We start from the raw sequence: 24,917 nt of genomic DNA on the forward strand, positions 1-24,917 counted from the left end.
AGTAGTGTGTTTTCATTGGCCACAGCGGAGAGTAGTGTGTTTTCATTGGCCACAGTGGAGAGTAGTGTGTTTGCATTGGCCACAGCGGAGAGTAACGTGTTTTTCATTGGCCACAGTGGAGAGTAACGTGTTTTTCATTGGCCACAGCGGAGTAGTATGTTTTCATTTACATTTACATTTACATTTTTGGCATTTAGCAGACGCCTTATTCCAAAGCGACTTACAATCAATACATTTGAATACTAAGCATGTGAATCAGCAGTCCACCATTCGTTGCAGGAAGAGTACTCTAGCTCGGGCCCGGGGCCACTGATAGAAGGAAAAACCTTCTCCCTATTATCGCCTTCTCCTAAAACTTTTTTTTATTTTTATTTTTTTGTATATTACTGGAGAAACTGAGAAACAGTAAAAGGGGGGCAATAGAAGTTCTCAGGGACACAGTAGAGGGGAAAGCGGGTGTCTTTAGGAGACGTAGTGGTGAGGGTCAGAAGATGTCTCAGGAGGAGCAGTTAAGATGTAACCTGAAGAGATGGGTCTTCAGTCTACGACGGAAGATGGGTAGTGACTCTGCCGTTCTGACAGCCGTGGGGAGCTCATTCCACCAGCGGGGAGCCAGTGTTGTGAAGAGACGTGATCGTCATTGGCCACAGTGGAGAGTAACGTGTTTTCATTGGCCACAGTGGAGAGTAGTGTGTTTTCATTGGCCACAGTGGAGAGTAACGTGTTTTTCATTGGCCACAGTGGAGAGTAGTGTGTTTTCATTGGCCACAGCGGAGAGTAGTGTGTTTTTTTCCCCCAGTGTACAATTAGCCTTTGGCAGGTGTTTCTCTGCATAACATGAATGAACCAACAACAGACAGGTAACCATCAAAAAGGTGTGTGTGTGTGACTGTGTGTGTGTGTGTGTGTGTGTGTGCATGCTTGTGTATGTGTGTGTATGCTTGTGTATGTGTATGTGTGCATGCTTGTGTATGTGTATGTATGTGTGTATGTGTGTGTGTGTGTGTGTGTGTGTGTGTGTGAGCGTGTGTGTGTGTGTTTTTGTGTGTGTGTGTGTGTGTGTGAGCGTGTGTGTGTGTGTGTGTGTGTATGTGTGTGTGAGCGTGTGTGTGTGTGTGTGTGAGCATGTGTGTGTGTGTTTTTTGTGTATGTGTGTGTGTGTGTGTGTGTGTAAACGACACTGTGTTGTATTTTAGTTACCATATTTCCAAGTTACTTAGTGCTAAGCTGCTTCGTTCATTCATTTGAACTGTTACTGCTACTCCAAGAGGGTACCCAGGATCCACCTCACAGGATCCGTCACACACTCCGTTTTCGACGGAAGAGCGGGAGGTTTGAGGAATTGTTTGCTGTGCTGGATTTCGACTGGTTTTGACTATATTTTCTGATTAATAAACAACATTGACTTTGGATTTTGGACAACTGGACTTATTGTTAGTAGGATAGGCTACAGCTGTAGTGGGAGGTTTGCTTTCAACCTGGAATCCACAGCAGCAGTCTAGCTACAACATGGTACTCACCAATTGCCACAGCTGCCTCCATCTGATGAGGGAAGTTGAGGTCCTAAAGAATCGAATATCCATCCTCCACGATATCCATGAGAGTGAACTCCAGATTGACTCCTTCTACGAGGCTTCTCAGGTTGGCCATGAAACTACGAAGGATCCATTTCCTGAGGCACCAGCCCAAGAGGACTCAGCTCCGTGCCCCCTCCTCTCTATGGCTGCTAGAGGTGACCTCTCGGATCCGGAGGTTTTCATAGGCCCCGCTACTTCCACTGCAGCCCCGGAGGTCCTGGAGGACACGGTTCCATGCGTGGAGCAGGGCGATCGGTGGATCAGAACCGGGGCTAAGCCGAAGCAGCCGCTCTCGTGCTCCACCCCCCAATGGCCCCAGCTTCACCGGGGAGATGGTAGGAGGGAACCTCCCTCCTCCGCCCCGATAACCACCTACAACCGCTTTGCTATCCTGGATGAGAAAGACTCTCCGACTCTCACTGGAGGCAACGAGATCCCAGTTTTACAACAGTCCTCCGCGGTACCCTCGATCAACTCCAACGCGTCCAGCAAAAAGAAGGAACGCCGCCAGCTGCTCAAATCTGCAGTTAGACGGCACTCGAGCTCTCACCAACTGGCTCAGGAGCCGCCGAGCATCGAAGCTGATCCGCCGGCCTCCGGTCGGAGAGTCTCGGCCCGGCTGTCTCCACCAGCTCCGCTCACTTTAATCCTCGGTGACTCGATTGTTAGAAACGTGTCTGTCCCCAATTCCCACACCGTGTCCAGTCCAGGTGCTACTGTCTCTGTCATTACAGACATGATCCGGGAAGTAGCCATGTCGTTCCCTTCGGCGGAGTCGCTCATTTTCTACACACGTCGGTACAAACGACACCGGTAAATTGCGTTCCGAACAGCTGAAGGATGACTTTTGCAAAATGTTCGCGGTGGTGAAACACCTCCACCTCAAGACTACAATCTCCGGTCCCACTCCCACGTTTGGCAGAGCCTGTGGTCGCTTCTCCAGATTACTGAACATCAACACCTGGCTTCGCTCCGCATGTCGCGATAACAACATAGAGTTCGTTGACAATTTCGACCTCTTCTGGCAACGCGGTGAACTATTTTCTGTTGATGGACTTCATTTGAACATGGCTGGTGCACATTTCCTATCTTGCAACCTCTCATACCAGGTACTTCACCCCGGCTTCACCAGTCTAGCTAGCCAACAGCCTTCTCACACTCTATCAATAACAACAGCCCCCAGACCTAGACCCCCCTCCCTCTGAAACCCTGCTGGTCCCAGACACAACGGTGATGGTTCCACTCTCCTCTCTGGTTTCCCCTCTGGTCTAGGATCAGCCCACATAGAGCATTATTGTTTTAACCAGTGATAGCTTGGCGGCTCTGGGGTCAGCCAGTTTTAACAGTAGTAACCAATATATCCCAGTAGTCTTTAATGTCCCGGTGCGCGCCTCGCAGGACCGTAGGCTATTACGTGGTGTCAACATGCGCAATCTAATTAATATAGACAGACAACATACCACACACCATCAATCAGTCACCCATTTCCCTACCCTTACCCCGGCAAGTTTTAAAATGCGTAAAGGACTTGGTACAATTCACTGGAATATCCGTAGTTTGCGTAAAAATCTTGATCACGTGGTTGTATTAATTCAGTGGTTCTCAAACTTTTTATGTCAAGCCCCCCTTGGGAGGACAAAAAATGTGTGAGCCCCACCTCACCCCCAAAAAACTGTCACAACATGGGGCAATTTTACATTTATTGAACTGAACCACATAACACTGTCTCCCAACAAAAAACCTAAAAATACAAATAACACAATATAATAAATCAACACAATAACAATATTTTTCAATTACAATTCTCAAGAAAATGAACACTAACAATCAAGAACATCATAACATTACAGCATTAGTGGCTGCAATGAGCCTGTTTGGCACTGCAGATCTTTTCAAAACGGGGTAGCAGGCCTGACACTGCCACTCTCAAGTCCTGCTCAATGTTGAGCCTAGATCTGTACTTTGTTTTCAGTGAAGCAACAGCTGAAAAGCCAGCCTCACAGAGATAGGATGTGGCGAAGGGAAGAAGGATGCCGACAGCCCTTTGCCCTATGAGTGGATTCTCCTTCTCCACACCAAGCCAGAATTCACTCAGTGTCTGACCATTGAACCTCAGCCTCAGGGTGGACTCAGAGGTCAGCTCGATGAGTTGGTCCTCTTCAGCAGAGCTGAAATCAGCAGGTGCTACGGATAGAGATACCTTATTTGTAATTAATTGCATATTAAACACAACACGATTCAATTTTACAACAATCCATTCCAGGTAGTTAGTTAGTAACATACATACAACATTAATAAAATATAGGCCTACAGCACAACATATTCACAGTTATATTTAGTCATCAAAATTGCCTACCAACCTGCTGCATTGAATGGATCCACCACCCAGTCATACTCAGCAGTGTTGTGTGGGAAGTATTTCTGGAACAATGCTCCCAGGGAAGAGATGTGTTGCTTCAGGCAGGGGATCACTGTGGTGGCATCACAATCACTGCTTTCTACAAACGTGGTCAGGTTCTGAAAAGGATCAGTATTTCCTTCATCAAGGCGCCTGCCCCACACCTCCAGCTTTCTGGTGAATGCGCTGACCTTATCTGCCAGGTGGGGTAGGTGTTTGTCTTTTCCTTGAAGCTGAAGATTCAGCTCGTTGAGCTTTCCAAACACATCACTGAGATAGGCCAGTTTCATCAGGAATTCTAAATTACTGAACTTGCTTGCAGATTCGTGCATTCCCACCTCCTCCATAAACACCCGAATCTCCTCTCTGAGCTCAAAGACTCGGGACAACACTTTCCCTCGGGAGAGCCACCTTGCTTCACTGTGAAACAGCAAAGCAGAGTGTTCAGCTCCCATTTCCTCACACAGTGCAGAGAACAGACGTGCTTTCAGCGGGCGGGTTTTGATGAAATTTACAACACCGATCACTTCGGTCAAAACCTCATTTAGCTCAGGGCTAAGCTGCCTGGATGCGAGCGCCTCTCTGTGAATGACACAGTGTGTCCATTGCGCGTTTGGTGCAACGCGATTTATTAGCGCCTGCATTCCCTTCCTTTTCCCGGCCATTGTCTGCGCACCATCTGAGCAAAACCCCACACAGTTCTCCCATTTCAGTCCGTGTTCTGTCAGGTAAGTGTCAAGAATCCCAAATAGCTCATTAGCTGTCGCTCTCCCTGTCACATGCTTGCAAAACAGCAAGTCTTCATTCATTGACTCCGAATCTACATAGCGGACATAAGAAATAAACAAGCAGTCCTTATTACTGTCAGTAGCCTCATCAACTTGCAATGCAAAACGTTTGTGTTTTGATTGATTGATTGAAAACTTTATTAGAAGATTTGCAGAAGTAGGTACATGAAAGTACATATTACATACAAGGTCAACTAAAAGGATAAAAAAAACAAGAAAGCCACTGGCTTATTTCAATTGGGGTCCTTGATTCTCAATTCATCGTTACATGTAAGACAGACAAAAAAAACTAGTACTATCTACAAGATAATACAGACAAATAACTATTACTATCTACAAGATAAACATACATCCATCATGGGAAGAACAATACAACAAAACATAAGGTATGTACAGCGGGTAGGACAGGTGGGGACATACACCACAGGTGGGGGCGGGGGACAAAACACAAAGTATGTACAGTGGGTAGTTCGGGTCTTTTAATCAGATTTTTGATTTAGAGGGTCCAGTTACGGATTGCAGCCTCCTGTAAATGTTTTTTGAGAGTGGTTTTGAAGGTGGGCAGTGTTTTGCACTCCTTTAAGATTATAGGAAGGGCGTTCCACATTTTTACTGCATAGTTTGCAAACGAGTTTAACCCCTTGTTTGTGGTGCAACGCGGTTGAACGTGGTTCGTGGAGCTTCCTCTGGTGTTGTATGTGTGGACGTTGTTCACTTTTTGGAAGTATGTTGACAGGTACTTGGGTGTCTTTGTGGTGTAGCGTATCTTGAAGACCAGGCCCAGTGCAAGCTGCTGCACTCTGTCAACTACTCGTAGCCAATCAAGGCTCAAAAAATGAGCAGCGGTTAGATGTGTCCTAGGGTTGAGGCCTAGCAGAAGCCTAACCAGTTTATTTTGGGCTGTCTGGAGTCTTGTTTTGGAGTTTAGTTTCTCTGCGAGTTGTTCCTCAAGGTCCTCTGACATCTCACCTATGCGTCTTGCAATGGTGTTGTTGGACAGGGGAAAGGTCTTCAATTTTGCAGCGGTTGTCTCATCAATCAAAGTTGACACCATATCCAGTGCAGCTGGGAGTATGAGCTCCTCAGCTATGGTGTGCGGTTTCTTGCACTTCGCAATTCTGTATGCAACCTTGAATGACGCTATTTGCGCTTTGGTACTTACGGATGCCGCTTTTGTCATATGAGTTTCTTGCTTTCTGTACTCTGTAAGTTTTCTTTTAAAGAAGGCCAGTGGCTTCTTTGCATCATTGGGGTGTGTTGTCTCAAGGTGCCTTTTTAACTTGTTTGGCTTCAGGCTGTCTGCTGAATTTTGAAATGTGTATTTATTATTGTCTGCTGTTCTGAGACATAGCACGCACAATGGTCTCTCCTCACCTCCCACCACATTCACGGTGAAGCCCATTGCAAGGTAAGCCTCGTCATACTTTCGAACAGTTTTTTTTTTTAACCATGTTTGTCGCATTTTCCGTTTTTGTTTTCGCTGTCCCTGTCAGAAATGACTCCATTACGAAGATTATGAAGCTACAACTAGAACAAGTCAAAGAGTTCACCTGAGTGTTAATTGTTGACCTCCCCAGTCTCTCGCGCCCCACCAGTATTGCTACAGTATTGCTACTCCCCAGTCTATCGCGCCCCACACTTTGAGAACCACTGTATTAATTGAACAAACTTCCCCGGATATTGTTGTGTTGGGTGAAACCTGGCTCAGGATGAATGTTGATAGCTCTGACGTGAATATTCAGGATTATAATCTCTTTAGAATGGATCGTTTGGGCAGGGGGGGTGGTATTGGTATATATGTTAAGTCACATTTTTCAGTTTCCATTTTACATGCAATTTCTATTCCTGACTGCTTTGAATTTCTGGCTCTGAAAATCCATCATGGCCCAGACCCTCTGACGGTAGTTGGTATCTATCGCCCTCCCTCTGCCGATTCTCACGCCACTGACACCCTAGCTAACCTGCTTTCAAAATATACTGACAATGAAGTACTTGTTCTGGGTGATCTCAATATTAACTGGCTGAGTGATATTTCCTCGCAGATTAAAGATCTTGCTTGCAGCATAAACCTTTCACAATTGATTTTAGAACCAACTAGACCAAACCTCAACGATGACTCGAAATCTACATTATTAGACTTAATTTTAACAAATAAGGCTAACAAATATACTAGTGGTGTCTTTGACCTGGGAGTCAGTGATCATTGTCCTGTTGCCTGTGTGAGAGATGTGAGGTTAAAAAAGACTACATCTCAGGTGATAACCAAGAGGAACTTCAAACGCTTTGATGCAGAGTTGTTCCTGAGGGAGCTGGATGGCTGCGACTGGGGTTGCGTGAGCTCTCTCGATGTCATTGAGGACGCTCTCGAATCCTTTATATGTACATTTAATTGCGTTGTGGATAGGCACGCCCCTTTTAAAACCACTAGGATAAAAGATAGGGTAGTGCCTTGGTTCACTCATGAGCTATCTACCCTCTTTAATAACAGAAATAGTGCCTGGTCCCGTGCCAGACGTACTGGTGTCCCCCAACACTGGCTATACTTCAGACAGCTCAGAAATAAGTGCACTTCAGCCGTAAGGAAGGCTAAATCCGAATATTTCCTGAATCTGATAACCACCTCATACTCTAACCCTGCCAAATTCTGGAATGCAATTCATTTGACTAAAAATCGTCCTTCCAGTGCTCTCCCCCTTAGTATTACTGTTAATGACTCTGTGATCTATGATCCTAGCGACATTCGCCTTGCTTTTAATAAACACTTCTCCGAAGCTGGTCACCTATTTGATAGGTTGTACCCTGGACACCCCTCTATGGTGGTTTCTAATGATACTGCCCTTGTGGACCGTGTCCCCCTTTTTACCTTTCAACCATTTACTTCCGCGGAGGTCCTCAAGGTTTTAGAAACTATTGACCCCAAATCATCCACTGGTGAGGATAAACTAGACTCATTTTTTATAAAATTGGCTGCGCCAATTATCAGCACGCCGCTAACTTACATTTTTAATCTTTCAATTTCCTCTGGTGTATTTCCGTTGGTCTGGAAGTCATCGACCGATCTCCACTCTCCCATGCCTGTCTAAAGCACTTGAGACCTTGGTCAATTCTCAATTGAAACGCTTTCTATCAATCCACTCAATTCTTAGTCCCCATCAATCGGGTTTCAGACCAATCCATAGTACCATCTCTGCTATCACACTTGTAACTAACGACATAGTCTCGGCCTTGGACAAGAGGAAGCACTGCGTGGCCCTCTTTGTCGACCTCTCGAAGGCATTTGACACGGTCGATCACCACTTGCTCCTAGAACAGCTATCCGATATTGGATTAGATTTAGGTGCTTGTGCGTGGTTCCATGACTACCTTACCCTCAGGCGTCAGTGTATAAAATCTTCACTTGGCAATTCAGATTTTATAACGGTTACAAAGGGTGTCCCTCAAGGTTCGGTGCTGGGCCCTGTACTTTTTACCATCTATATTAATGAACTGGTATCTTCGCTAACCGGTTGCCACGTCCATTTATATGCCGATGATACCATTCTTTATAGTACAGCAGATTCCCCACATGCTGCTACTATCAACTTGCAGCTAGCCTTTAACTCACTGCAAGACGCCCTCTCGAGGCATAAGCTAGTCCTCAACTCGAAGAAAACGAAATTCATGTTGTTTACTAGGTCTAGAAATGTGGACCTTACAAAGCTTCTTATATCCACAGTTGACGGCTCCTACATTGAGAGAGTTACCGACTACAAATATCTTGGGCTGTGGTTGGATGAGAAGCTATCATTCAAAACGCATGTCGACGGCCTCGCCTCCAAACTTCGGCAAAAGGTGGGCTTTCTTTACCGTAATCGGTCTAGCTTCCCCTTGCTTTGTAGGAAGAGAGTTGTCGAGGCGGTATTCCTGTCCGTATTAGATTACGGTGATGTTATCTATAGGCATGCAGCTTCATCTACATTGAAACAATTGGACTCAGTTTATCACTCAGCTCTAAGGTTTATTACCGGGGACAGTTATGACACTCACCACTGCATACTTTATGACAAGGTTGGCTGGCCCTCTCTTTCTCTGAGGCGCAGTTACCACTGGAACTTGTTCGTTTTTAAGGCCATCTGTGGCAAGCTTCCTCCTTATATCTCATCATTATTAGACTGGAGTCTTGCTACTTATGTGACCAGATCTAATAGTTGGCTTTCTTTTCGGGTTCCGTATGCGCGTTCAGACCTGGGTAAAACAGCCTTTTTTATTGATGCCCCTAATACATGGAACACTCTGCAGCAAACTCTCCGGTTGGAGGTCCTCCCCTCTGCCTCTACCTTTAAACTCCTGATGCAAAAACTGTATTCCAATAATTGCACATTATTATTTTTTTAAGCACGTTAGACTCTCTGCCATCTATTGGTCAATTAAAGGCGATGACTATGGACCATTGCACATCTATTTGCACCTGCTTTGATTGATCCATTTTGAAATGTGTATTTATTATTGTTATTGCTCTTATTGTGTCTTATTGTTGCACTATGTATGTTTATGTATTTATTATGTTGCAATGTATTTGTATATCCTGTACACTCGGCCCCACCGAAAATGAGGGTCTCCCTCAGTGGTCCCCGAGTTGAAATAAAGGCTTGAAATGAAATGAAGTGTGCGTGTGTGTGAGCGTGTGTGTGTGTGAGCGTGTGTGAGCGTGTGTGTATGTGTGTGTGTGTGTGTGTGAGCATGTGTGTGTGTGTGTGTGTGAGCGTGCTCCTTCCTCCTGCTCTCAGTCAGCATCTGAGGGGGGAAACGCACCTAACCCTGGTAACCCTGGTAACCCTGGTAAAGTGTCTCCATGTGGAATATTCCTCAGAAATACAGAATGAATACATTTATATTCTCCAGGTATATCTGTACATGTTTGAATGTCATTATGCACATCTGAGTGTCTGACTGGAGAACATCCCTAGGCTGCTTGTTTCACATTCGGCACGGTAGATGTGGAGAACGATTAGTGGACCGAGCCAACACAGAGTCATGTCAAATGCCGGTTGAGAGAGGACACTGGCGTTGCTTGTTCGCCACTTCTCCGCCCGAAATCTAGGTGTAATTGCAGTATACAGAGTAGATTGTCCTACAAAGACACTTAGATTTAGATTTAGTAATCAAAAAATTAATTAGACCCCTATATTTTCTTTTATCGAATTTGTTTTGTATGTTTCATTTTATTTTACTACTCAATCTTTTCAGTTTGTAAAGCGTCTTTGAGTGTCTAGAAAAGCGCTATATAAGTCTAATGTAGTATTATTATGATTATGATTATGATTATGATTATTATGTAACCCAACAATGTAAACATTAGATAGAGTGGTGGTTTCAGTGATGGTCCTGTAGCTAAATGGACAAATACTGTAGATTGTTGTTGAAGAGAGAGAGTGGCATTTCGTGACTTCAATCCCTAGATAAGTGAATTTTTCTGTGGAAATCTTGAATGGAAAATCTAAAGCGTTTGGAGGGACAGAGTGGACCGGCATCAATATGCTTTTGTTCCAATTAATTCTGTATCCTGAAAATGTACCGAATACATTATTTTTTATAAGAGTGTTGGTATGGTTGTTTGTGGTTTTGTTATGTACAGAAGAATATCATCTGCATAAGGATATTTTGTTTGATGTTTCTTTTGTGTCATAGCCACAGATTTGGGGGTCTAGGCGAATACTCTGGGCAAGTGGTTCTATAGCTAGGCTAAATATCATTGCGGATAGGGGCCACCCTTGTCTTGTCCCTCTGAATAATTTAAAAGGAGAAGATAATGTTTGATTTATAAGGATTTGTGCTGTTGGATTCCAATAGAGACGTTTAATCCATGCTAGAAAGTTATCTCCAAGGTTACAAGGTTACATGGCCATTCAATCTGGTCGAATGCTTTTTCAGCATCGAGCGTAAGTAAGGCCAGATCTTCATTTCCCCTCCTTTTTGTATACATAATATTAAAGAGACGTCTTAGATTAAAGGTCGAATTTCTATTTGGTATGAAGCCTGTTTGATCTGTGTGGACTAAATTATTTAATAAAGGACTCAATCTATTTGCAAAAATTTTAGCATACAGTTTTCCGTCCAGATTTCGGAGACTGATTGGATGAAATTAGCCTACTTCCTGTGGATCGTTACCTTTTTTGTGTATCATTGTGATTGTTGCTTCAGTTAAGGTTGGAGGTAGAGTGCCATTTGATTGGGCCTGTGTGTACATTCTGTGTAAGTATGGTGAAAGAATAGTGTTGAATTTCTTGTATAGTTCACTTGGAATTCCATCTGGCCTGGGGTCTTCCCATTTTTAAGAGACATAATGGTTTTTTGAATTTCTGTGATTCTGAGTTCAGCATTGAGGCCTTCACATTCTTCTTCACTTATTTTGGGCAGGTTACATTTATCAAGAAAATCATTCATAATTGAAGGTCCTGTGGGATTCTTTGATGTGTATAAATCAGAATAAAATTGTAGAAATCTATCATTTATGTCTTTGGGTTTTGTCAGTGTAGAACCATTGTTACTCTTGATCGCATGTATTGTTCGGTCATTCTCCATTTTCCTAAGTTGTGGTGCCAGTAATCTGTGTGGTTTGTCTTCAAATTCAAAATATTTTTGCTTGGTGTATAGAAAATGCTTTGCATATTTTTGTTGAGAGTATTTGATTATATTCATATTTCAGCTTTGCTATTCTTCTATGTAAATCAGTAGAGGGAATGTGAGCATTTTCCCTGTCTAGTTGTTCAATCTGTTCTTCTACTTTTCCTATTTCAGCTTTGTTCTTTTTTCTTCTTGCGGCTTCGAATGATAAACACATAACACAGCCTCTTAAACAAGCTTTAATGATAAACACAGCCTCTTAAACAAGCTTTAATGATATAACACAGCCTCTTAAACAAGCTATAATGATATACCACAGCCTCTTAAACAAGCTTTAATGATAAACACAGCCTCTTAAACAAGCTTTAAATGATATAACACAGCCTCTTAAACAAGCTTTAATGATAAACACAGCCTCTTAAACAAGCTTTAAATAATATAACACAGCCTCTTAAACAAGCTTTAATGATATAACACAGCCTCTTAAACAAGCTTTAATGATAAACACAGCCTCTTAAACAAGCTTTAAATGATATAACACAGCCTCTTAAACAAGCTTTAAATGATATAACACAGCCTCTTAAACAACCTTTAAATGATAAACACAGCCTCTTAAACAAGCTTTAATGATATAACACAGCCTCTTAAACAAGCTTTAATGATATAACACAGCCTCTTAAACAAGCTTTAATGATATAACACAGCCTCTTAAACAAGCTTTAAATGATATAACACAGCCTCTTAAACAAGCTTTAATGATATAACACAGCCTCTTACAGTTTTTCTCAATTGCTAAAACACATTTCACAAAACTTCCCTCCATTTTCCCAAAACTCTAAACACAACACACTTTTCTAAAGCTACATAAGCAAAACCACACCTTCTCTCTTCAAAACTCAAACTTTCACACCAAAACAGCTGCTCAAAGCCTGCAAAAATGTAAACACTATATGCATCATTACGGACTACAACAAAACAACTGAAAACACAATGTTCAGTGTGTGAGAATTTTCTTTTTTTTCACAACTGCCAAAGCACATTTTTAGAAACCTTACAGTATCTGTTCTCAGAATATATCACTGTAGAGTATTGGGCATTCATATATTTGTGTGTTTCATATGAACAATTATGTAAATCTACAGAAAATACAGTATGTATGTTACGGTACATGTGGGAATACGGTACATGTGGGAAAACTAGGGTTAGGGTTAGGTGCGAGGGTGACTTGGTACATGCTGGCATGTCTAACCCTAACCTTAACCCTAACCCTAACCCTACCCCTAATCCTAACCCTAACCTTAACCCTAGCACCTAACCCTAACCCTAGTTTTCCCACATGTACTGTATTCCCACATGTACTGTAACATGTACACTACTGTACTGTATCACAACTCAATGCAAACACTACAGAGGATCCATTACACACAACAATACTCACTGAAAACAATGTTCAGGGTGTGATGTTTTATTTTTTTATTTATGGAACTATACCACACACACACACACCACAATCATTTGCAACAAGTGTCTTACATTTTGAGTCGTTATGTTTAATGAATGAAGCTAGGTGTGTTCATTGTGTTCAAATTTTGCTGACTGTGGCAAGCATTTTGCATCACATGAGCTTTAATTTGAGAATTTGAGCAGTTTTTTGCAACTTGTGTTTTAGCAAGACAAAATGTGTTTAGACTTATGAGAAAAGGAGGATTGTGTTTTGTGAATTGTGTCTTCATGTGAAATGTGTTTATGGTTTTGGCAAATGGGAGCTAGTTTTATTAAATGTGTTTAGAGAACTGGTCATTTGGTTTAGAGAATTGGCTTTTGTGTTTTAGCAATTGGGAAAAACTGTAAACAAGCTTTAATGATAAACACAGCCTCTTAAACAAGCTTTAAATGATATAACACAGCCTCTTAAACAAGCTTTAATGATATAACACAGCCTCTTAAACAAGCTTTAAATGATATAACACAGCCTCTTAAACAAGCTTTAATGATATAACACAGCCTCTTAAACAAGCTTTAATGATATAACACAGCCTCTTAAACAAGCTTTAATGATATAACACAGCCTCTTAAACAAGCTTTATTGATATAACACAGCCTCTTAAACAAGCTTTAATGATATAACACAGCCTCTTAAACAAGTAAGTAAGTAAGTAAGTACATTTTATTTATAAAGCACCTTTCAAAACGAAGTTACAAAGTGCTGTACAGTGGACATCACATAAAAACAATCAGGTAAAAACAAGTTCACATAGGGCACATAAGGGCATAAGAGCAATAAAACAACAAGAGATAAAACAAAACAATGACCTATAGAAGTGGGTCAGGTGAAAATATCATAGAATAAAGTGCAAACAAAACAGGTGTGTTTTTAACAAGTTCTTAAAACAATTAACAGATCGAGCATTCTTTATCGACACTGGGAGGGCGTTCCACAGTGTGGGAGCCACTACTACAAAAGCTCGGTCACCCTTGGTTCTGAGGTTGGTCGAGGGTATGACCAGGAGGCCCTTGTCCGAGGACCTGAGAGATCTCACATTGGGCTTTGCCTGTAATAATTCCGAGATATAGAGAGGGGCCAGCCTGTGTAATGCCTTATAAGTTATTAAAAGGATTTTAAAATAAATTCTGGATTTAACGGGTAGCCAGTGAAGAGCGACCAAAACCGGGGTTATATGAGCTCTGCGATGTGTGTTAGTGAGAATTCTGGCAGCTGTGTTTTGTACTAATTGTAGTCGGTTAATGGAAGAGCGGCTGAGGATAGAGTAGAGTCCTTTACAGTAGTCTAGACGTGAGGAGATAAATGCGTGCATAATTTTTTCGAGGTCTTGAGAAGTAAGGATTGGTTTGATTTTTGCGATATTGCGAAGATGGTAGAAACATGACTGTGTGACCTTTTTTACATGGTATTCAAAATTCAAGTGGCTATCAAAAAAGACTCCCAAATTTTTGGCGGTGTTACTTACATTGGATGCCAATGAACCGAGGGACCGCCGAATTTCATTCGAGGTACTCTCAGGGCCTATAACTAGTATCTCAGTTTTATCTGCATTTAACTGTAGGAAGTTTTGTGCCATCCAATTATTTATTCCAGCAATACAGTCATATAAGATGGTGAGTTTGCTGAGATCACTTGGTTTAAAAGAAACATATAATTGCGTATCATCTGCATAACAGTGATAGGAGATGCCATCAAAACTATTAATAAGAGCACCAAGGGGTAACATGTAGAGGGAGAACAGGATTGGACCAAGGATTGAACCCTGGGGGACCCCACAGGCCAAGGGAGATGTGGAGGAAACATAGCTGTCGATAGCGACAGCCACACTTCTCCCTGACAGATAGGACGAAAACCATTTCAGAGCTACCCCATCTAAACCCACCCCCTGTTGGAGCCTATTTAAAAGGATGTCGTGGTCAATAGTGTCAAATGCTGCGCTTAAGTCAAGCAGCAGCAGCACTGAGCACTCTCCGACATCAGCCCTCATAATGATGTCACTCGACACTCTAAGAAGTGCAGTCTCGGTGCTGTGCTTCTGACGGAAGCCAGACTGAAATGTATCAAACAACTTGTTATTGTCAAGAAATTGTAAAAGTTGGTTACAAACAACTTTTTCCAGGACCTTCGAAATGAATGGGAGTTTGGAGATTGGCCGGTAATTACTGTGGACTAGGGGATCAAGGCCTGGTTTTTTCAGGAGAGGTTGGATGATGGCATGTTTGAAATGATCAGGCACACACCCAGAGGATATGGAACTGTTAATAATAGACCAAATGTAGGGACTGAGGCTATTGAAGACAGCTTTTAAAAGTGAGGTTGGGATGGTGTCAACAGGACTAGAGGAGGGGTTCATGAGTGAGATAATTGGGGTAAGATCATCTAAGGAGATAATGTTGAACTGGCGTAGCGAGGGAGCTGGAGGAGGCTGGTCGACAATGATGATGTTTGGAGGTGTTATCTTGGATCTTATATTGTTAACTTTATCTAGAAAAAATGATAAGAATAGTTCACAGTCATTATCAGAGTAGACAGGAACTGGGGGAGGAGGTGGATTAACCAGGGTGTTTATAACTGCAAAAAGAGCTTTAGGCTTATTCTTATTAAGGTGGATCAGGTTGGAGAAATATATGGTTCTTGCATCCTCAACTTTTAGGTTGAAAGAGGTGAGGAGTTCCTTCATGTGAATGAAGTGAACTGTCCCCTTAGTCTTCTTCCACCGCCGTTCAACTATTCTGCACTCTCTTTTTAGGTTGCGGATGTCATCATTTATCCATGGGGATGAGTTAGCTGAACTGAGACATTTCTTTTTTGTTCTGAGGGGGGCAACTATTTCTAGGGCAGACAAACAGAGGTGATTAAAATGGTGGACCAGGCCATTTGTGTCAGTTGACACTGTCACATCATTACTGAGGTCTGCGAAGGCAGAGGAAAATTTGAGAGCAGAGGAGCTGTTGAGTGTACGGGAGCTGACTGACCGTTTGCTTGGTAGGGACTCAGCAATAAAATCAATATTAAAAGTAATATATTTGTGGTCAGAAATAAAAAAAACTCACCTATACATAGCGTATTGATGTTCAAGCCCAGTGTAAAAATCAAATCCAGCGTGTGGCCTCGGTCATGGGTCGGTCCAGAAACATGCTGAGTCAAATTCAGTGATTGGGTAAAACTAATGAACTCATTCGCGAAGTTGTCAGAGGCATTATCAATATGCGCATTAAAATCTCCGGCCAGCACCAGGTTGTCGACTTTCATCACAACAGATGATAAAAACTCAGGAAATTCTGTTAAAAACTCACTTTTTGACTTTTCTGGTGGGCGATAACATAGCAAAGTAAAGAGAGGGTTAGCTGATCCTATTCTAAGCAGCAGTGCTTCAAAAGTTCTAAAATTACCAATGTCTACAGAGCGGCAAGCAAACTTTTTGGAGAAGATAACGACTAAACCACCTGCACGGCCAGACATCCAAGCTTTAATGATATAACACAGCCTCTTAAACAAGCTTTAATGATAAAACACAGCCTCCTAAACAAGCTTTAAATTATATAACACAGCCTCTTAAACAAGCTTTAAATGATATAACACAGCCTCTTAAACAAGCTTTAAATGATATAACACAGCCTCTTAAACAAGCTTTAAATGATATAACACAGCCTCTTAAACATTCTACTATACTGGATTAAAGAAGCCTCTCCTTCAAAGAACTCCTGGCACAACATTATTATGAGCTGCATTCCTTGTGAATTTGTTACAGCAATGTTGCACTCCAGAACTAACCATTTCCACAGTATGTGGGATCCATATCTGGCCTTTATTGGCCCAAGACTGGCCTCTACATTACTGTAAGGACTGCGCAGTACATAAGTGGCTCTCCCTGTTTTGTTTTTTTAGCTCTGAGATCATGGATGGATGGCTGTCTGATTATGATTATTATGTTCACGCCCTGCCATGCATACCCCCCCAAAAGAAATGTACCTTTGTACCCAGATTATTATTATTTATTTATTTTTAAATGTATTTATATATTTTTTATTTTTGTTTGTCTGCTTCATTGTTTGTGTATTACTTGTATCTTGTTTGTTTTTGTTTTTTCCCCGTTTGTGGCGTCTGTCTCTCCTGTTGTTTGTTTTTCTGTTCAAGTGTTTTGTGTTTTCTTGATGAAAAAAATAAATGAATAAACAGATTATAAAAAAATAAAAATTAAATTTAAAAAGCTTTAAAGGCTTCCCATAGGGTGGAAGGGGTGATCTCTGGGGTGTCGTTCATATCAAAATATAGATCAATTTGGGTCTTCAAATATGTACAGAACTCTTTTTCAGTTAATAATTGGGGGTTTAATCTCCAAGTCCTACTTGGTTTGGTCATATCTTCTAAGTGTAGTGAATAGGTGAGGGGGCTGTGATCTGAGATCCCGATATTGTGATATTTAACACTTGTTGTGAATGGTATCAATTTTGCATCAACTAAAAAATAATCAATTCTACTATATGAATTATGCACTGGGGAGTAGAATGAATAGTCCCTGCCCGAAGGATTTGTCGTTCGCCATATGTCTGATATATTTGTGTTTTTTAGGAATGTATTCAGGAGTTCACTTGAATTATTTCTTGGGATTCTTTTGGTAGAGGACCTATCGAGATATGGATCTAGAGTAGTGTTAAAGTCTCCTCCTATTATTAGGTTGAGGTTCGTTTGAGATATATCTGGTATTAATGCAAAGACTTTTTTGAAAAATGATGGATTATCTGTATTTGGGGCGTATAGATTTACTAGAGTCAGAGAAGTATTATGTATTTCTCCTATTACAACTAAGTATCGTCCCTCCTTATCAGCAATTGTTTTTGTGTGGATGAAAGGTATTCCCTTCCTTATTAGAATTGCTGTACCTCTTGCTTTCGTTGAGAAAGTTGAGTGATATATATCCTTTATCCATCTTGTTCTAAGTCTGTTATGCGCGTCATTTTTCAGGTGTGTTTCTTGTAGAAACATTATATCTGAGTTCAGTGATTTCAGATGAGCCAGTACCTTGCCTCTTTTGACAGGGTTATTAACTCCTCTTGTGTTCCAACTTGTGAATGTTAAACCTCTCTTGCCATCTTTAGATAGATCGTTTACATTGTCATGCATTTGTGTTGTATGTCATGTAGAGTTTTTCCACTGTTACGGATCAAATAAGTGAATTCCTGAGTGAGTGACCTTCCCAACCTATCTAAGTGACCCTCCCAAATTAAGTTGTCCCTCCCCGAGTAACTTTCCTGTCCCTGCATTTAGAAAAAAACTATAGTAAAATGACTTAGCAATAACAAAAATAATATCTCTGGCCAATACGCGAGCTCGCTATGGGAAGATGAAAGATATGTAAACGTATAAAAATAAAAACTGTGCTTAAATAGCTTCCCTGTAAAGTAACTGTTAACCTCTAGTTAAACTTTGTTACTTCAATCAAAATAGCTAGACAATGTTTAGTATGAGCAACAAAAACAATAATATAACAATTTTATCAACCCAGCAGTTATCAATATTTAAGAACGTTTTAAGAATGTTTTTAGAAACATACATTGCTGAAAAGAATGGAAATATGGAACAGCATTTGTGGGGGTGGGGCGCAGTCTCTATTGGAGAGGTCCTTGATATGTTCGCTTGACCTCGGTCGGAGTGCTATGTCGGGGACCTACATTTGTAAAAAAAAGTGTTGTTTGTTGTTGATTATGTTATTGATTATCTGGTGGTGTTTAAGGTAGTTATTATTATTATTATTATTATTATCCTTATGTATTGTTTTATCCACTGTTGTCCTCCTACTCTAGTTTCGTTCTTGCTTACTGTTGTGGTTGTTTCCCTGTCCTTCTCGTTGTCTTGTCTGTCAGTCTGTTGGTTGATTGTTTGTCTTGTATAAGTGTAGTCCCCCTTTCCATCCTCCCCTTTCCCTCCCACACTGACCTCCCCATTATCCCCCCACCCCCACTCTCCCCTTGAACCCCCTTCCCTCCTTCCCCCCACCACACCCCCCCATCCCTCCCACTTCCATCCCTCCCCATTCCGACCCTGGTCTCCCCCCCCTCTCCCCACCCTTCATCTTAAATATATCAAAATAAATAAATAAAAGTACTATGGTCCCCCATTCGGGGGGGGTGGAGGTAAGGGCCTTATGCCCGGGAAAAAAAACAGAAAAAAAAACGTTTTCAATAAACAGCAAATAGATAAGCACTGGTTCTTACTATTCTACACCTATACACAACGATAGGTTAAACTTCAACTTATTATTCAACATATGAATGAATATATTCAATATAGTGAGACAATTAAGCCTTTAGGCAGTCAACTGAGACAGCAAAGTGCATTCCCAATAAACAAACAAAAATAAAACAAACAAAAACAAACAGCACCTTGAAACATTGGAAGTGTAGTCCAATGATATTTGTAATGATATTAAAGCTCAACTTCAAACTTAAATAACCACCAGGGATTAGCCTTAACATTCAATGGTAAGTGATACTGGGGCGCTTTCTGGTAATGTTTATGTTAGTTACTACATCTCTTGATTCAATGTTACTTATGTACTGATTATTATGTAATGTGTAATGTGTGTTTCTATAATGGGTTAATAATAATGTTGAGTATTATGGGAGGTGAGATGAGATGTATGGTTTTTGGATATTAGGTAGTGAAAATAAGGAGCGGTCTTACCATAATGCTGTCGTTCTGTAGTGAATGTCTAGTGTAAACTTTAGTCGAATCTTCATGTAGATTAACATATTCAGTACATTCAGTATATTGATACTGTGGACATATTCAACACATTGATATTATTAACACATTCGACATATGAATGTATATATACAGTGTACTGTTATTGTGAGGTAATTAGACCTTTAGGTATCCAACTGAGACAACAAAGTATAAACACATTTTCAAGAAACAAAACAAAACCCTATTACTATGAAACACTGGGGAGTTGAGATTAGTTCACTGTTATCAGAGCTACTCTACAAACTGAAGTTATTATCAGCGTTTATCTATATATGATACTGGGGCGACTTATTGGAATATTTATGTTAGTTACTACATCCCCTAATTCGATGTTACTTATGTACCGATTATAATGTAATGTGAGTGCGTATTTCTGTAAAATGTTCACTATAAAGTAATGTTGAGTATTTTAGGAGGTGAGATGAGATGTATGGTTTGAATAGTAGGTATTAAAAATAAGGAGCGATCATAATTATTGCTGTCGTTCTGTAGTGAATGTCTAGTGTAAACTTTAGTCAAGTCCTCATGTAAATTAACATGTTCAATACATTCAGTATACTGATACTGTGAACACATTCAGTACAATAATATTAACAACATATTCAACATATGAATGAATATATACAGTACACTGTTATTGTGAGTAGTAGTAATATTAGGTAGTGAGAGTGAGTTGCGATCTTACCATAGTGCAGTTGAATACTTGCCTGGTCATTGGGCTGGCTTAGGCAACCAGCTAGCTTAGCTAGCCAGCTAGCCAGTGTTATCTTTAGTCTCTAATTGTCTCAGGTATTGTAATTCAGTGTTCAATTAAAGTTCGTCTTGTGTTGTCGTGTCTGACCGCTTTCTGGAGAGGTGTTCCGTGTGATCCTGGGCTTTTTGGAAATCCGTGAACGAGGTCTGCACTCCGCCAGTGGTTATCAGGAGTCTTGCTGGGTAGAGTAGGCCGTATCGGACGCCGGGGAGGTCTCGTAGTATTTCTCTGGTTCTATTGAAGAGCGCCCGCTTCTTTGCGACGGTTGGTGGGTAGTCGGGGAAGATTTGTATCTTTTTGCCTTCGAATTGGAGGTTCTTTGTAGTTGCTGCTTTGCGTAGGATGTCTTCCAAGGAGTGGTAATAATGCAAGCGTAGGACGAAGGGCCGGGGTGGCTCATTACCTTTCGGTTGTTGTCGTAGCGTCCTATGGGCCCTGTCAATCAGTGGTTTCTCCTCCAGAGAAAGTACCTGTTGTAGCAGTTGGGCGACAAATTCCCTTGGTCTGGGTCCCTCTTTCCCCTCGGGTACTCCTATTATTCTGATGTTGTGCCGCCTTGAACGTCCCTCCAAATCTTCACATTTTTGCGTTATTTTCTCAATTTCTGAAGTGAGATGGGTCACTTGACGTTGTAGCGTGCTGACACTGTCTGAGTGAAAGGTGGCTGACTCTTCAATGTCTCTAATAGTATTGGTATGCGTTGTCGAAGTTGTTGCTAGTGTGGTAATTGATGTTTGTAGTTCAGTTTTAGCCGTAGCTATTTCCCCTCGCAAATCTTCGTACACACCTTTGATACGATCGTCGATAGTTGCACATATATCGAATTTAACTTGTGCAATTTCATTTCGAAGTGCTGTGATAGCAGCTAGCACTCTGTTGGTCGGATCTTCTTCCATGATCGCCCCGTCTGGCAGCTCAGGCGCGTGCGGTGCTTGTCTTAGGCCTTGTTCGTCTTGTTCGTCCTGTTCGTTTTTCCTGATTTTTGGCTTCCCCATGTTTAGTTTTGCCTCTCTATGGTTTCCTCTCACTTCTCTATATGTTGACTTTGCTTCGAAGTTAGTTTGGGGGTAGGCTTGTTTGTGATTTTGTTTAGTTATAATATTAATTTGTCGGAGCTATCGGGAAACGCGTGCTACTTCGCCATTGCTCAACAGCGCCCCCCCTCGAGAAAATGAGTTAAATTCAAGATTTAAAGGGAACTGATGTTTATGATTGTATTTCAGTCTTCCTTTATATTCCTCCGGAGCTGTCAAGGCAACGCCATCTCCCCTTCAACATGCCTAATGCGCTCCACAACGGAACTTGCCCAGCCATGCGCTAAATTATACTGGATTTTCTCCGGTGTCTGGGAGTTCGCAAAGGGAGTTTTCAATGTCCTGATGCAAGCTGTTAACCTCTTCCTTCGAACTGGTCATGTCTCACCTGCTCTCAAAGTCGCTGTCAAAGTCGCTGGCTCCTGTGGAACAGCCTTCCTAGCCAGCTAAAGGCAGTACAGAGCCTGTAGAACAGCCTTCCTAGCCATCTATGGGCAGTACAGAGCCTGTAGAACAGCCTTCCTAGCCATCTACAGCAACTTTGAGAGCAGGTGAGACATGACCAGTTCGAAGGAAGAGGTTAACAGCTTGAGTAATGAATGGGCTGAGAATGGGGATGTATGACTTGAGCAGAGCAGTGGGAATGGGGTCCAGGGCGCAAGTGCATGATTTCATACCTCTAAGGATTTCCATAATGTGGCTCTGCTGAACCTCTGTGAAGCATGGGAGGGATGGCAAACTCCCAGGCGAGGGGTTGGTAGCATCACACACTACTACATCTGGAATCGCCCAACACCTACGCCCGCATCCTATTCATTGACTTTAGCTCAGCCTTCAATACAATAGTAAATTCAATCTCTTCAATAAACTGGTGGACATGAACATTGACCCCTGCATCTGCCACTGGATACGGAGCTTCCTGTGGAAAAGACGACAGCGGGTCAAGATGAACAGCCTTTCATCTCGACCCCTGACCCTCAGCACAGGCGCCCCCCAGGGCTGCGTCCTCTCACCCTGGCTCTTCTCCCTCTACACCAACCACCTGATATCCCTCCACAGCTCAGTCACCTTTCTGAAATATGCGGATGACACAACTATAATCAGACTCATGACAAATAATAATGAAGACCATTATCGCGAGCAGATAGCCCAAGCAGTCACTTGGTGCCTCAACAACAACCTCCAGCTCAACTCATCAAAAACACAAGAAATCATCGTAGACTTCAGGCACAGCCCCCCCCCAAAAAAAAACATCAACATCCTTGGAGAACCCATAACCATAACGGACTCCTTCAAATTCCTTGGCACTCACATCAGCAACTCCCTCAAATGGAACACCAACACAGACTTCATCACCAAAAAAGCCCACCAACGACTATTCTTTCTTAGACAGCTAAAAATGTTCAAAGTAAAACAAAAACTCCTCCTTCAGTTCTACACCGCCATCATTGAGAGCATACTCACCTCATCTATCACAGTTTGGTACGGCAGCTCGGACAGTAAATCAAAAAGAAAACTACAGCAAATAGTAAGAAATCATCCAAGATCATCGGCACCCCTCTCCCATCAGTTGAATCACTATATCTCAAACGCACCACAAATAGAGCACATAAAATTATCTCTGACCCCTCCCACCCTGCTCACCACCTGTTCCAACTGTTGCCCTCTGGACGGCGCTACCGATCCCTGGCCACCAAAACATCCTGTTTCAAAAACAGTTTTTTCCCCTCTGCCATAAGGACTCTCAACACCTGACTCACTGCACTTTATAAATTGTATTATGTTCTTGTCTTGTGGTTATGTGTGTTTATGTCCATGTGATAGTTATGTGCAATGTGTGTATGTTTTTTTGACACTACTGTATTGAGCTGTACCGAAAACAAATTCCACCGACCTAGGTCGTGTGGTCATTAAACTATTCATTCATTCATTCATTCATCTAAGGGAAGTACAGAGCCTGTAGAACAGCCTTCCTAGCCAGCTAAGCACAGTACAGAGCCTGTAGAACAGCCTTCCTAGCCAGCTAAGGGCAGTACAGAGCCTGTAGAACAGCCTTCCTAGCCAGCTAATGCGGGGTACACACATAAGGATTTTCTGCTCGATTTTGGCCCGATTTTCGGATGTCTGAAAACGACAGAAAACGCCCGATTATCAGATGGATCTTAACATTTTCCTATAACAAAATCCTGTGGTGTGAGGTGTGTTAAGAGTCAATTCTCTTATTTGTGCAATCAACTCTCAATTAATTGTGCAATCAACTCTCCCGACAACCTGCTCGGAAAATGGGCTTGGGGAACGACAGATTCCAAACTCTCTAGAGTCTCGTTCCCCAAGCCAGAAATCTCGCGTGAACCCATCCTTTTAATATTGCCTTTAAATTACAAAATAATTAAATTAAGATTATATAATGATTAAAGCACTTTGAGCCGCAACGTTTGCAGGAAAAGCGCTATACAAATAAAGTTATTATTATCATTATTATTATTATCTAACGTAGTACCCTGACTGACCTGTACGAGACAACCATGTGTGACAGGGCAAATAAAGTGCCGAATAATGAAAAGAAGAAGTCAGCTCGCTTCTTGATTGGCGAGCAGGGTTGCCAGATGGGAATTACATTTTCCACCCTAACCACAGTCTAAAACCGCTAATTCCACCAAACTATCTGGCAACCCTATGGTTTCTGGTCGGAAGTATTGAACACATTTCAAATTTACGATTGCCGGCCACGCCCATTTTCTGAGCAGGTTGTCGGGAGAGTTGATTGCACTATCCGGTTGTTAAGTCTGACGTCAAAAGTGACGTTTAGCCATTTCCGGGTCCTAACCATAAATTCTCCGCACCAGAGTACCAGTGAACTACAGCGGTAGAATGACAGTTTAATCGTTTTTTAGACTCGGATCTATTCATACAACAAGGGACACAATACTTTCCCGTTTTCTCCATATTGTCAGGGTATTTGAGCCTCGGAAAAGCGCTATATAAATATAATTAATTATTATTATTATTTCGGCATTTCGAAGACAGCGCCTCAGCCAACGTTGGACCCGGAAACACGTCACGACTTAACACACCTCACACCACAGGATTTTGTTATAGGAAAATGTTAAGAGCCATCTGACAATCGGGCGTTTTCTGTTGTTTTCAGCCATCCGAAAATCGCTGAAATCGCAGAAAATCCTTATGTGTGTACCCTGCTTAAGGGCAGTACAGACCCTGGACTCTTGACAGGCCTAAAAACCGTTTTTATTCAAAAAGGCCTTTGACTGTTAGAACCTGTGATCATTCTTGTGATATATGTTTTTAGGTTGTTTTGTTTTTACAGTTGTTTTTCTCTCTGTAGCACTCTGAGATTCTTTTGAATGAAAAGTGCAATACAAATAAATGCATTATTATTATTATTATTATTATTATTATTATTATTATTATCCTCCGATGTCTACCTCCACCAGCCTCCCCTGGTATTCTACCTACCCCAGCATCCCCTGGTGTTCTACCTCCACCAGCCTCCC

The sequence above is a fragment of the Nansenia antarctica genome, assembly GCF_963989245.1.
Source record: "Nansenia antarctica genome assembly, chromosome: 11".
NCBI classification, from domain to species: Eukaryota; Metazoa; Chordata; class Actinopteri; order Argentiniformes; family Microstomatidae; genus Nansenia; species Nansenia antarctica.